Raw genomic sequence first — 13204 nt, forward strand, 5'->3', positions numbered from 1 at the left:
ACTTGCTGGAAAGCAAGTTGCTTATGTTAGATGCTTTATGTAGTTAATTATGTTCTTTAAAGTGATTTGAATAGAGCTGGGCTACTCGGTAAACGAGTGTCCAGTGATGTATGTTCTCATAACATGTTTTATTCATTTATCTCCAATGTCATACATATATCTGAAATGCTAGAGTTCAACTGTCCATTGCTTTTTACCTCTCAACATGCTTTGCTAGAAATCATATTTGCATGATTAACATGGACTTGGATTTTTTGAGGAAGTAATCAGTACATGAATCTAACTGATACAGTTTGATTTCCAAAGTATCCATTTTACCTAATTCTTATTATACTTGAACTGGAACTGCTGTTGCTACTTGCTAAAGTTGAAAACACTAATTGTGTTCTTAAATTTAGGAAAGCGCCTTCTCCAAAATTGCAGAGAGAATTGAGTTGGAAGCTTCTGTGATTTCAAAAGAACAAGAAAGGCACATTCTTCACGAAACCTACAAGGAAACCACTAGATGCAGGAGCAGGAAAGGTCCTGGACATGGATACTTGGCAAAGTATTCGACCCGAAGCCAACTTATGAATGAATGAATTAAAGAGCAAGCTCGTGCATCTGCATTAGCAACAGCAGCCCAACAGAAGAATAGTGAGATTCAAGCTGAGGTAGAGAAGTTAAAAGAAAAGCTTACCGTTCAAGCCGCTGAGAGGGAGAGCTACAAGGAAAAAATTTAGCAGCTGCAACATCAACTGGAGAGTACAAGTAGCAAGATTAGAGAAGAACTAAGGCAAGAGTTTTTTTCACTAATCAAACAACACAATCAAGCACCACCTTTGGTAATAATACTACTTCTTAATTGTTACCAACATCATTGATTTTAGTAAAGCTTGATTGCTAATGTTTCTCCTTATAACTCCAATGCAAGAATGCTGCACCAACCACAACAGCCCCTCAGCCTGCAGAAAATATGGTTAGTGGAAATGAAGGTGCAGATTTAGCACAGGTATTATTTTTTGATAAATGCAAACTGCGATGTAATGGATACCTACATTTAATCTGACATAATGTGTGAATCTTTTTTTAAAATATGAAGGCTGGTAGAGAATCTGCCCTGCCCACACATAATGAACCTGCTGTTGTTCCGACTCCCATCCAAGGATTAGAACATGTGCAACAGGTAATATACTTCAAAATTATCACCTGCAGTTGAACAGATTCTTAGAATTGCTAAGTGGTGATTGCTCCTTCAAATCTTTTGGTTTTTACAGACTGTACCAGACAATGTATTGTTGAGCAAACAGAAGAGTATCCAACCTAGTCGCCTCACTCGCAGCGCCAACAGATCACTTTTCCCAAATGATAAAGATAGTAATGAGACAGTGACATTTATTACATCACAAACACTGAGGAATACTGCTACAAATAAAAAGCTACAATGCAGAAAGAAAGGAGGAAAGGTATGAGCAATCAGGTGTCATTTTAAGTTGTTGTCCAGATTATTAACATGAACTTTGTTCACTTATACATGTATGTTTGTTCACTTAACATGAGCAATCAGGAGTTCATGCCTTATGTGTTTATAGTTCGGCTTCAGTATCCATTCTATTTGTTAAACCCAAAAATATTGTTGTCTATCATGTGTTGTCTATGTTTGATTCCAACTGTGTGATCAACTATATATATTACTAATGCATGTCATTTTGACTTTTTCAGGAAGATCAACCTTGAGGGAGTCTTGGCAAGCTGAAATGAATCAAATATTGTGCAACGAGAAAGATGTCATATTGATCTGTGCTAAGAGACATGTATTTTTGTTTATGATTGCCTATTTGTAGCATAAGTTAGTGGTTTGTAATGCAGTTCAACTTTGCAATTACCTATTTAGAAATAGGAAGGCATTTGACTTCCTTACATTGTACAAACTATTGAATGCTTATGATCCAAGTTATTAATATGATTGCCTTTTTGTGCCATTGAATTTTGTAATTTTATGAATTTCTGTGCAATGAATTTGATGCAATAATTGGTTGCCCTTCAAATCTCATGTCGATGCAATAGTTTGTATTGCATCCAAGCTCATGTCGATGTGATAGTTTGTATTGCATCTAACCTCATGTCGATGCAATAGTTCGAATTGCATCGAACATAACGTCGATGCAATAGTTCCTATTGCATCGAACCAAAATGATGATGCAATAGAACCTCTTGCATCGAATCAAAATGGTGATGTAATAGATTATATAGCATCGAACCTAATATGGATGCAATATAGTCTATTGCATCGAACGATAGCCGTTGCAATAGATGTATTGCATCAACATGATTTGGATGCAATAAGCTATTGCATCTCTCAATTTTGATGCAAGAGACAACGGATGAACGATGCAATAGCTGCTTCTCGCATCAACCACAAGTAACCGATGCGAAAGGCTATTGCATCAAGACCACTTGCATCGGCTGGCATCAAACGAGAAATTAATGCAAAACCAAACTATTGCATCTATTTTAGACCTATAACATCAAAAATTTACCGGTGCAACAGGGTCAGCGACGGTGGCGTTGTCTCCAAGATCGTACACCGTGACATGTATGCTTGGGTTCCTCTACTATGCGTATATTGTTTATGTGTTCGTTCTGGGCTTGCGTCGTCTTTCACACCTTCTTGGATTGTGTCTTTCTAATGCTCTCTAGCATATATATGAATCTTACCCTTTCAAAAAATGCCATGTGGCAATTGACATGGACATTATGTATAGTGGCGCGTTGGTTTTGGGTTGTTTTGCAAATTATTCTTTTATAAATTAAGTTTCAATATTTAAAGATGGTACATATATTGATTTATCTTTAAATATAGTTTCATGGAGATATACTTTTGCTTTGTTTTATAAATGTTGTGTAAAAAATGACTCGTCAAAAGCATCCTTATTTTTGAGCAATGGGAATATGTCTTTTGGGGCCTTCAATGCTGTAATATATTTCAACATATTTATTCCTTAAATCTCCTGTCCCAGTTACGAATAAATGATCATCTTATTAAATAAGTTTGGCCAGTACATATTTTTTAATGTATTTATAAAATGTATAAAGATAAAATAATAATTTATGAAACTATTTTTATATGAGATGACAAATCCTTTAGCGTCATCTTTAAGTATTCAAAGCTCAATGCATATCTGTCAACAAGGTTTGGATGGAACTAGAGCATATAATTCAAACGGCATGAACTGAAAGTAGCTCAGCTATTTAGGTTCCTTGTGGCGTAAAATCTGCCCATCTGAATTTATGTCCTCAACTTGATACATTGATCGTGCTTTTCTACATTTATTTCAAATTTGAATACATTCTTTTAGATAGTAGGTGACGTGTCCATTAATAAATGGGTTTACACAGATGACACACAACAGACAACCACCAGTGGAAATGATATAGGTATATATCGAAATTCGATAATGATACGCCACGGTGTCCGCCCCATCCGTTCGCGCACTAAAAAAACTCCCCATATGTGGCCCTCCGCTTGTCCCACTCCTTGCGGCGCCTCCACCCCGTGCCATCCCCTGTGGCACCTCCGCCGGCTAGCGCTTGCCGCTGGCCCCTTTTTCCCGTCCCCTGCCCGGCCAGAGCTCCCCGCCGGCCCCTTCTTCCCGCCCCCGCTTGGCCAGAGCTCGTCGGCAGCCAACTGTGCCTATGGCCGGCTCCTTCCTCCCGGCCCTCGCCCGACTAGAGCCCGCAGCCTGTGCCCATTGCTGGCCTATCCCCGCCTCCCTCTCCGCCTACCTGCGATGGCAGCAGCCCGCAGCGCGGTCAAAGCTAGCCGGCGGACTGTCCCCGCCGCCCCCTCCGCTCGCCTCCAGAAGGGGCCGCTACGGCGCTACCCTCCTCCTGCCCATCCCCCCTCTGCGTTGCATCGTACGGAAGAAGGGACACATGTTGGAAGTGTATGTTTCAAGTGTTTTAGAAGTATGTTCCAAGTGTTTCATGCGGATGTGTAAAAGTAGATCAGGCTGTTGCATATGTTGTAATGGTTGTACACGTATATTGCAAGCTTATGTTCTCAATGTTTCATGTGTTTTTCTAGACGTATGTTGCAAATATGTTTATTTGGATGTTGCATATGTTTCATATATATGTTGCAAGTGTTTTATCTGGATGTTGCGTATGTTTTACAATGGTTTTCAAGTGTTTTTCAGGTATTTTTACAAGTGTTTCAGATTCATGTTTCAAGTGTTTCATCTGCATTTAGACGTATGTTCCAAGTGTTACATCTAGATGTTTCAAAATAGATCGGGTGTTGCATCTCCCTCCTCACTTTTCTACTGCCTCGCCTTCTCCTCCTTCCAGCGCCGGCTGGGCATCCGTCACCCCCTCCTCCACTTCTAGATGTTGGTGACGTTCGGGCGGCACGAGCCCCCTGTGGGCATGCGAAACGGCACGGTAAATGGACTACAGGTGCGGGTATCCAGACATCCGGGCGTTAGCAAGCCCAATCAATATTTGGAAATAAGCCCTGGAAAATGTGGTTGCCTTAGCTGTGCTGATTACTTAGTAGCTTGTTGTCGTGTTGGACAAACTAAATCAAGATGACAACTTTATACTTTGCCCGAGAGATAAGAGTGGTAGGTAATCCAGGCAAGACAAGTATTATAAGTTAACAATGCTGAATTTTATCTCGTACGCAAAGTCTTTGTGGTTAAGGGTAAAAAAATCAAGTGCTAGAAGACTAACAACACCAACTAAACTTGGAAGGAAGCAATTGGCGCTGGCTACACTTTTGGGGGGGCACATGTGGTTAAAGAACCCATGATAGGTCAGATGCTACGAGTAGGAGCTAATTATTCACCTTGCCAAAAGAGAGGCACACAGAACGTTGATAAATCTACGTGAAAGACGTGATAGAGAAAGGCGATGAAAGAATAGATCCCACCTAAATGCACAAAAGTGCATGTTCTCTGAAGATTCTGCCCGGGCCGAATCGGGAGATTTTTCTATGCATAATTGGAAAAGCGAAAGATTGGAACCTCATGCCGCCTCCTAACTATTGTCGGAACAGCAGACTGTTCTTCTGTTGTACTCCTAGATAGATTGGGGATCCATGTTATGCTTTGCAGAAGAGTACCTACATATAATAATTTAAAGTTGATATGTTTCGACCAAAGTACTTTAAAGTTTTAGAAAAGTACAATGATGTTGCAAATTAAAATATTTTTGTAAAGACAAGGTGTTTGGATGTAACAAACCTTATAGTTTTTTTCTCAAATACGCATGAGCCATTCGTATCATTGTATTAAGAAGAATAGAGTTTCAAAGTTTGTAAAGAGGCCGGCTGTTGCGGCTAAGGTTCGCTAGGAGCTACATCTTGAAGAAAAACTACGAGCGCGGCGCGCGGCTGGGCTTGACACTACCCGGTTGCCAAACATCCCAGGCCACATGCGCCGGCCAAATCTATCGCTCGGCATCGGCCTTGATCACCGCCAGTAGTTTGGACACCGTTGAGGGAGCCCCTGAAGCAGCGTGCGTTCCTTTCTTTCCAGATTTGCTAGGAAACCAACGTGAACAGTGAGTCGATGCCGGCCTTCTGCTGTCCATTCCATGCCATTCTTAGTCTGCGGCTCTGCGCCAAGCAGCGATGATCGCGGCCGACGCAAGTGGCATCTGTCTCCCAAGAGCCTGAAGGATGCAGCCCCAGACTTACCTTGTGAATGGGCACTCTGCAGTGATGTGGTCAATGGTTTCGGACGCCTAGTCACAAAGGTAACATAGCTCCCTTGCGTCGAGGCCGTGGCATGCTCTCCGATCGCCCGTCCAGTGCCGTCTACGGAAAGCAAGCCACAGGAAAATCTTAGACTCGCGGAGGAGCCCAAGTTTTCCAGATCAAGGAGTGGCCGGAGAATTGGATGGGAGTGAAGATTGGCGTATGCTGACTTCGCCGACGCCGAATACCTGCCGTCGGGGGTCCATCTCCAAACTGTCCGGTCTGGTTGGTCATTGAGTTCGATGTAGCATATTACTGCAGCTATAGTAATTTTTATAGTTTAAAGTCCACTGTAAACTTCTTTTTCAAACAGTAATAATTGTTCACCAATAATCTCTTATCCACAAAATATATATGTCATTGGGTAATATAATATAGTGAATTTATAAATATATATTGCAGCACCATAGCCTAGAAAAGTACTAGACACTGAAGACCTGCACGTACTGAACCGATGTTATAGATAGGTCTCTCACTACGCCAGATTTGCACATCACTGCTGGTCTCATCACTGTCGGATTTGTGAGAACCGACAGTGATGTACCTTCACTGTCGGTTATGAGCTTGAAAATAAAAAATGATTGGTGCTGGGCTAAAACCGACAGTGAAGGATCACATCACTGCCGGTTTTTTGCTTGAACCGGTAGTGTTTTGGCGGGCACTCATCACTGTCGGTTTAAGCCAAGAGCCGACAGTGATTGGGCACTATCACTACCGGTTCTAGCGAAGAACCGACGGTGATAAGCCTACAACATAAAAAGGCTGCAGCCGTCCTCTCCTTCCTCCTCTCTTTCATCCCGAGAACAGAGACCCGCGTTTGGACCCTTCCCTCTATTGTTGCGGCTGCTCTTCACCATGAAGCTAGTGCTTGGATTTTGAAGAATGGCTTGATTTTTTGCTTTAAGGTTAGTAACAAGCATCTACTCCTTTGATTTTGTTGCCTAATTAGCTTCGTTTTGATGGCTACATTGCTTGATTCTCGTTCTAGTTCTTTCTCCATTCTAGAGAGCACTTTTTCAATTCGACATTTGTGCAAGGCCCAAATTGTGGTGAATTCATCATCCAAAAGGTTGGTGTCTATGAACACATTTAAATTCCTAGCTAATTATTTCATGGTGGCCAAGATTATCATTGTTAGTATGTGATGCTATAATTAGTTCTTAGAAGTAGAGTAGAATAGTTGTTCTTCAATATTGTGCAATAATTATTTTTTACTACGATTTTAATTTACAGTGCCGGGGCTACCAATTTCAATTTTTAATAATTACTGTACAATAATATTTTTTTAAAAATAGTACTTTCGAGCTACAATTGTTGTTCATGAAGCTCGATTTCTTATTAATTCTTTGTAATTACTGTCTCAGTATTTTTTTGTGTAGAGATGGATCGAGAGTGGATGCATTTGTCCCGAACGGACAAGCGATACATGCATGGCGTTAGTCAGTTTATCACCGATGCCAAAGCCCATACTGGGAATGAGAACTCTGTCTTCTACCCATGCAAAGATTGCAAGAATCATAGAAACTTTCGTCAAATTGAGTCTATACGATCGCACTTGATTACCAGGGGTTCATGCCAAACTATACGATATGTACTATGCATGGCGAGGTTGGTGTGAATGTTCTGTAGGGAAATGATGATGATGTGGACATGCCTGACGTAGCCATCCACGATGCTGACGAGGAACCTGGTGTCAACACGAAACCTATGGCCACAGTTAATATGTGTTTAGGAACACGCTGCTGACGACACCGAGGATAACGATAGCATTTCTCAGCTGCTACGTAATATAGAGACCGGATGTCTTAGTGAAAGACAACTGAGAAAGCTAGAGAAAATGAGACAAGATGGCAAAACACCATTGTATAGGAATTGTCCAATGATGAGGACGACTGCGAGTCTTCGCCCACCCGCGATGATCACTCACCATCTCCCAACAGAGATCACTCTCCTCCTCATCCGGTGCCATCACCCCTGAGAAGACAGAGGTCTCCTTCTATTCCTCCTCGTCCGACTCCATCTTCATCAGCCCTGAGAAAAGAGACTCCTCCTCCTCCTCCATCTTCATCAGCGCCAGGGAAAACAGAATTCTTAGTCGTCATCCTCCTCCTTCACCTCAGCCCAAAACAAGATTAAGGACATCCTCGCAGTCGCAGAAAATGTCCTTGGATTTGGTCGCTAATGCTCCTAAAGTGGACCAACATGAAAAGAAAAAGGTCGTTCAGTGGCAGCGTTACCACCTTGATGAAAGAAAAATTTACAAGCATGCATCTCGAAGGAAGATTGTGTTAGTTTCTTCAATCTCTATGCCTCACTGCCTTCAGTTTTTGTTGAAGTCCGAATTCGAAAGGCAAACACAGAATAAATATGCTACAACAAGAGACTGAAGAAATACACAATAAAGATTTAAGGAACATACAGAAGTACGTCGAAGACAACCTAGGATTAACCATGGAAGAGGTCCGCGACCATCTATTATGATGTACAAGGGACGGCAACACCGACAATGAAGTATGAAAGGGGTAATCCTTTGGTTCCCGATCATGAGTATAAAATCTGACAACATATATGCGCCAGTTACATGAATATTACATGGCTCAAGCAACAGAGAACGGACAGACTTTGGTTTTGAGGTTATTATCCGTTCGCCACATGTTTTCCATTATCCTGAAGAAGAGAAGTTCGATGTCGAGTGGGAGTGCTTGTTCCAGCTATACCAGAAACGCTCTCTCGATGTTTAAATGTTGACACTGTGGACTATGTAAGTATCCCTACACGCACGATTTTACAATTAACTACTCTCTCAAGACACAAATTGTTAACTTTTGAGCACTTTCCATGATTTTATGTAGGTGTATAACAAAATTTTGCATTCTAAAAAGCAAATGGGATTACATAGGCTTCTTGGACCCCATGCGAGTCAATGAGAGGACATGTCTAGGTCATCTATGGATGTGATGTAGAAGACCTGAAACAGAGATTGATCGCTGTTTTCAACTGAATTCACGATGAAGAAGAAAACCCACATACTTCTAGCCTACAATTGCGAGTATGTGTTCTCGGCTTTTAATTTTATGCTTCTTTTTCGTTAAGATTATTCGATAATTAGGATTCTGTGATTGCAGCAACCATTTCGTCTTCATTTGTGTTAATCTTGCAAAAAATCTACTCGAGGTATAGGACTCGAAGAAAAAACCATTTCATCATCTAGATGCATCAGGTGGCAGTGCTGAATTAGTAAGCGATCCTAATAACATATTATTTTCTAATTACACATACCGCTTTCTAATGTTTCTTCTTTTAGTATTGCTCAGTGTCCGAAGAAGACATATCGGTGGGACGCCGGATCCCATTCAAGGTTGTCGAAATGGAGAGGAAAATACCTATCACAAGCCGGCGGGAAAACAATGAATGCGGGTTTTATGTAATGTGGTCAATGCTTCGCTACATCAGGCGGGAAATCGGAAGAAGCCGATAAGTTGGTGTGTATAATCCCCATTTCATTTATATCTGTTAATAATTCAACAAAATGATTTACCTGTTCCTCTTTGGATATCATCTTTTTTGAACGACAGTGCAAGAAATATAAGCATGAAAGGCTGCTAGACATGGAGATCGTCGCACTACAATTGGAGCTGGCAAAATTCATCTTAGCCGAGGTATTGGAAAAAGATGGAGTATTTTCCATTGCACAATCCAGTGAAGTACAAGGACCAGTATGGCCCAGAGCGGCTCGCCAGATTATTGTAAGAAGTCCGAGAAGCATTGCACAATCTGTGAAGTCCAAGAATATTTCTTTTTTGTTTTGAGTTATCGAGATCTTGATAAGAACATTTGAACTGTAACCATGACATTTGTAATATTTAATATTGATGGACCTGTCGTCTACGTAGTGTATATAAAGCGAAACCCAATTCCACGAAAAAAATATAAATTAAAATAAATTATAAAATAATAAAATACGAACGGGCACTGCCGGTTAGCAACAAACCGGCGGTGTTGTCGTAACCATCACTGCTGGTTAAAAACAAACCGACAGTATTGGCTTGCTCAACACTGCCGGCTTAACCATGAACCGACATTGATGGTTACGACAATACTGTCAGTTTGATCCATAAACCGACACTGATATTTACTACAACACTATCGGTTTGATCCATGAACCGACAGTGTAGGCTTACTCAACACTGTTGGCTTGAGCCAAGAACCGACACTCTTGAAGCAACCGTCACCGTCGGTTAGTACTACAAACCGGCAGTGTTGTTCAACTGGACATTGCCGGGTGGAGCCAGGAACCGACACTGTTTCCTGTACATCAGTGTCGGTTTTTAAGGACCAGTAGTGATGTCAACCCCCCATCACTGCTGGTATGCTATTGTCGGTTCAAAATCCGGCAGTGAAGTGGGTTTTTGAATCGACAGTGATGTCCAGATCTAGGGTAGTGTCTCTTCTGTCTCAGTCATTAAAAAATATAAGATCGCCATTAACCAGTTAATTTAATTTCGACAATTCATGTGGACGACTACCTTACGTGGCTTGGGAGAACAAAGGACCTGTGTCAAGCATCAATGGTTCCGAGCAAAAAGAAAAAAAAACACTAGCCATGAAATGGAGAGACGGCTCAACAAGAGACTTGATGTAACACGACACCTGCAGCCTGCGTGCAGTAAGCTTTGGCCCAAGATTTAATTTAGTTAAACATCAAAAAGATGCATTGCATTTGCTTGTAAGCAAGCAAATAAATAACTACACTCGGAGCTTTTGAGCGCTTTCAGCAATTTAAGTGACGCATATGAAGATATATTTTTAGATAAAGAAAATAAATCTGGCTTCATCTCTTATAACCAAGAGAATCAACCATTTATTACAATATCTAAATAGTAACAAGAAAAAATCAACCCAAAACTCAATCCTAGCATTATTTGGCCGTCCAAAAGAAAGTGCAGTCGCCTTGAGCAATCGACAAGTCTGGATGATGCACTTCTTGTTGGCTTTACCATGTTGCAATTACGCCCATTGCAATTCTCAGAACAGGACCTGCAAAAGAGTTTTGGGTCAGCATTTATCAAAAACAATAACATTCCAACAAATTGATGCAGCTCCTATCAACAAACAAAGCTTTATTTGAACTCCCTTATTTCTACCACATATGGAAAGGTCGTGAACATCTCTCGGAGGTTATAATAAAGCCTAAAGCCAATTATTACACAACACTCCCCAGGAATTTAGCTTAAATCTATTTTGTTTTTTAAGGGGGTCTAGAAACAAATTGCAGAATATATGGCATCAAGTTTCATGGATACTGTACAAAAAGACCTTCTATATAGTTCTATGATGATCATCATCTCTTTTGGCTAGACGACGTGCAAAAGCCAAACATGAAGATATCATTAACCGACTTTTTCGTATCTTTTCCTTCCCCTCTACTTTGATCATATCTGTCTCTCTATCTATGTGTAAATCAAGACCTTTGAAGTGGCAAAAGCAAAAGGGTCGGCTCATTGTTCCTCTCGGACCATACCCATCCCATTTCATATTTACTTTGCAATATAGCAACGCTCTTGGCCGTTCGTTCTTCACACACACATGGCTTTGCGTGCATGCTGCAAAAGGCAAATGGATATGTACCAAAGCTACTGGTAGCTTACTTAGCTGCTAGGGAGTCATTCACTTTCCCTCTAGAGATGACTGCACATGAGCTTTAGCTTCAGCTCCTTTTCCATATCGTTTTGATTTCAAGTTTCATGTCATTTATTTGCTTGATCTGGAACTAACCCTGCAATAATTAGTAATGGCACGTTAATGCCCATATACTTGTCATCTACTCACTCCGTCCCAAAAAAATGCAATTTTCTCACTTTTTGAGAAGTCAAACCATTTTAAATTTGTTCAAGTCTATAAAAAAGATAGTAGTAACATTTATAATACTGAATAAGTATAATTAGATGAGTTAGAGAATATATTTTTATTAGTAAATCTATTTGGAGACATAAACATTGATCAAATTTATTAAGAAAATTTGACTTGGTTCAAATATTGAATTGACTCTTTCTGGGTATGGGTGGGGAAGTAACTAGCAAACTAACACTGGTTTTATGGCCCTATTAATTTGGTATAGCCCATATCTGCTACGGAAATGCTCCACCGCAGGGCGTCCGTCCCGCACCCGGATGACGGACTGCTACGTGGCCTCACATGGTCCACATATTTTTCCACCACACAAATATCTACTCTCACCAGGTTGCCAGACTTATCCTCTCCAGTTCCTTCTCCTCTCTCTCTCTCTCTCTCCTCCGTCTCTCCATTCAAAGCAACAGGGAGAGGAAGGATGTCGTGGAGCATGTGACTCTCCTCCCCATCTCAAACTCGCGTGCTTGCCAACCATGGGGTGCTCAGCCAACCAGGGTGCTTACCAGCTGCTGGCCTGCTCATGCTTCGCCAGGTAGGGGGGTGCTCGTCGACTGCTGGCCACTTTCCAGGGGGTGCTTGGCGAGCAGGCCATCCGTGCTCGCCAGTTGCTCGTTGCGCAGGTGCTCGCCCAACGCTACTCTCATAGCCTTGCGCAGGTGCTCACCCAACGCTGCTCTCACGGCCTTGCGCAGGTGCTCGTCCAGCGCAGTGCCTCTGCTGGGGCATCGGTGATGCTACCTCAGCCGGGGCACCGGTGAGCTCCATGCGTCGTCGCTGACTTCCGCACTGACATCGAGCTCTGCAACGATGAGCCTCCATTCGTCCAAGCAGCAAGGTGATATTGCGCTGGAAAGCGTATGTTGCAAGCGTATGTTTCAAGTGTTTCAGATGTTTCAAAGGTGTTTTGCAAGTGTTTCACATCGATGTTGCAAAAGTAGATCGGAATGTTGCACATGTTGCAATGGCTATACATATATGTTTCAAGTGTAGGCTCCAAATATTTCATTTGTTTTAGATGTATGTTGCAAGTGTTTCATCTAGATGTTGCATATATATGCAAGTGTTTCAAATGTTTTCATACGTATGTTGCAAGTGTTTTCATCTGTATGTTTGCAATGGTTACACATGTGGCTTCAAGTTTTTTCTGGTGTTTTACAAGTGTTTCAGACGTATGTTATAAGTGTTTTAACTGTTTCGGACGTATGTTGCAAATGTGTTTCTCTAGATGTTGCAGAAGTACATCTAGTGTTGCACATGTTGCAATGTGGCCTATCTACAGCAGCCAGTCTGCTGCAGCTGCTAGGCCCTCCTGCATGCGCGTGGGTGTGGAGGGGGTGCGAGCAAGAAACCGTGTGGGCGTAGATCGAGACAGAGTGGCATGGGACACGAAGCGAGCGCGGGACACACTACGGGCACGGGACATGGTGTGGTGCAAGCCCCCATGTGAAGCAGGCGCAGGCGTGCAGCGTGGGTGTCCGAACGCGCCCCTGTCCGGACGTCCGGGTGCTAGCCTTTCCGTATCTACTGTGGTGTACTACACATGTACATGTTGTC

The 13204-nt window shown here is 42.0% G+C and overlaps 1 pseudogene; it reads left to right on the plus strand.

Annotated features, from left to right (window-relative positions):
- Window positions 1-569: 569 nt before the first annotated feature.
- LOC136462865 (uncharacterized) lies at window positions 570-1859 on the plus strand (annotated as a pseudogene).
- Window positions 1860-13204: the final 11345 nt, after the last annotated feature.

Source organism: Miscanthus floridulus, chromosome 7 (assembly GCF_019320115.1).
Source record: "Miscanthus floridulus cultivar M001 chromosome 7, ASM1932011v1, whole genome shotgun sequence".
Classification (NCBI taxonomy): domain Eukaryota; kingdom Viridiplantae; phylum Streptophyta; class Magnoliopsida; order Poales; family Poaceae; genus Miscanthus; species Miscanthus floridulus.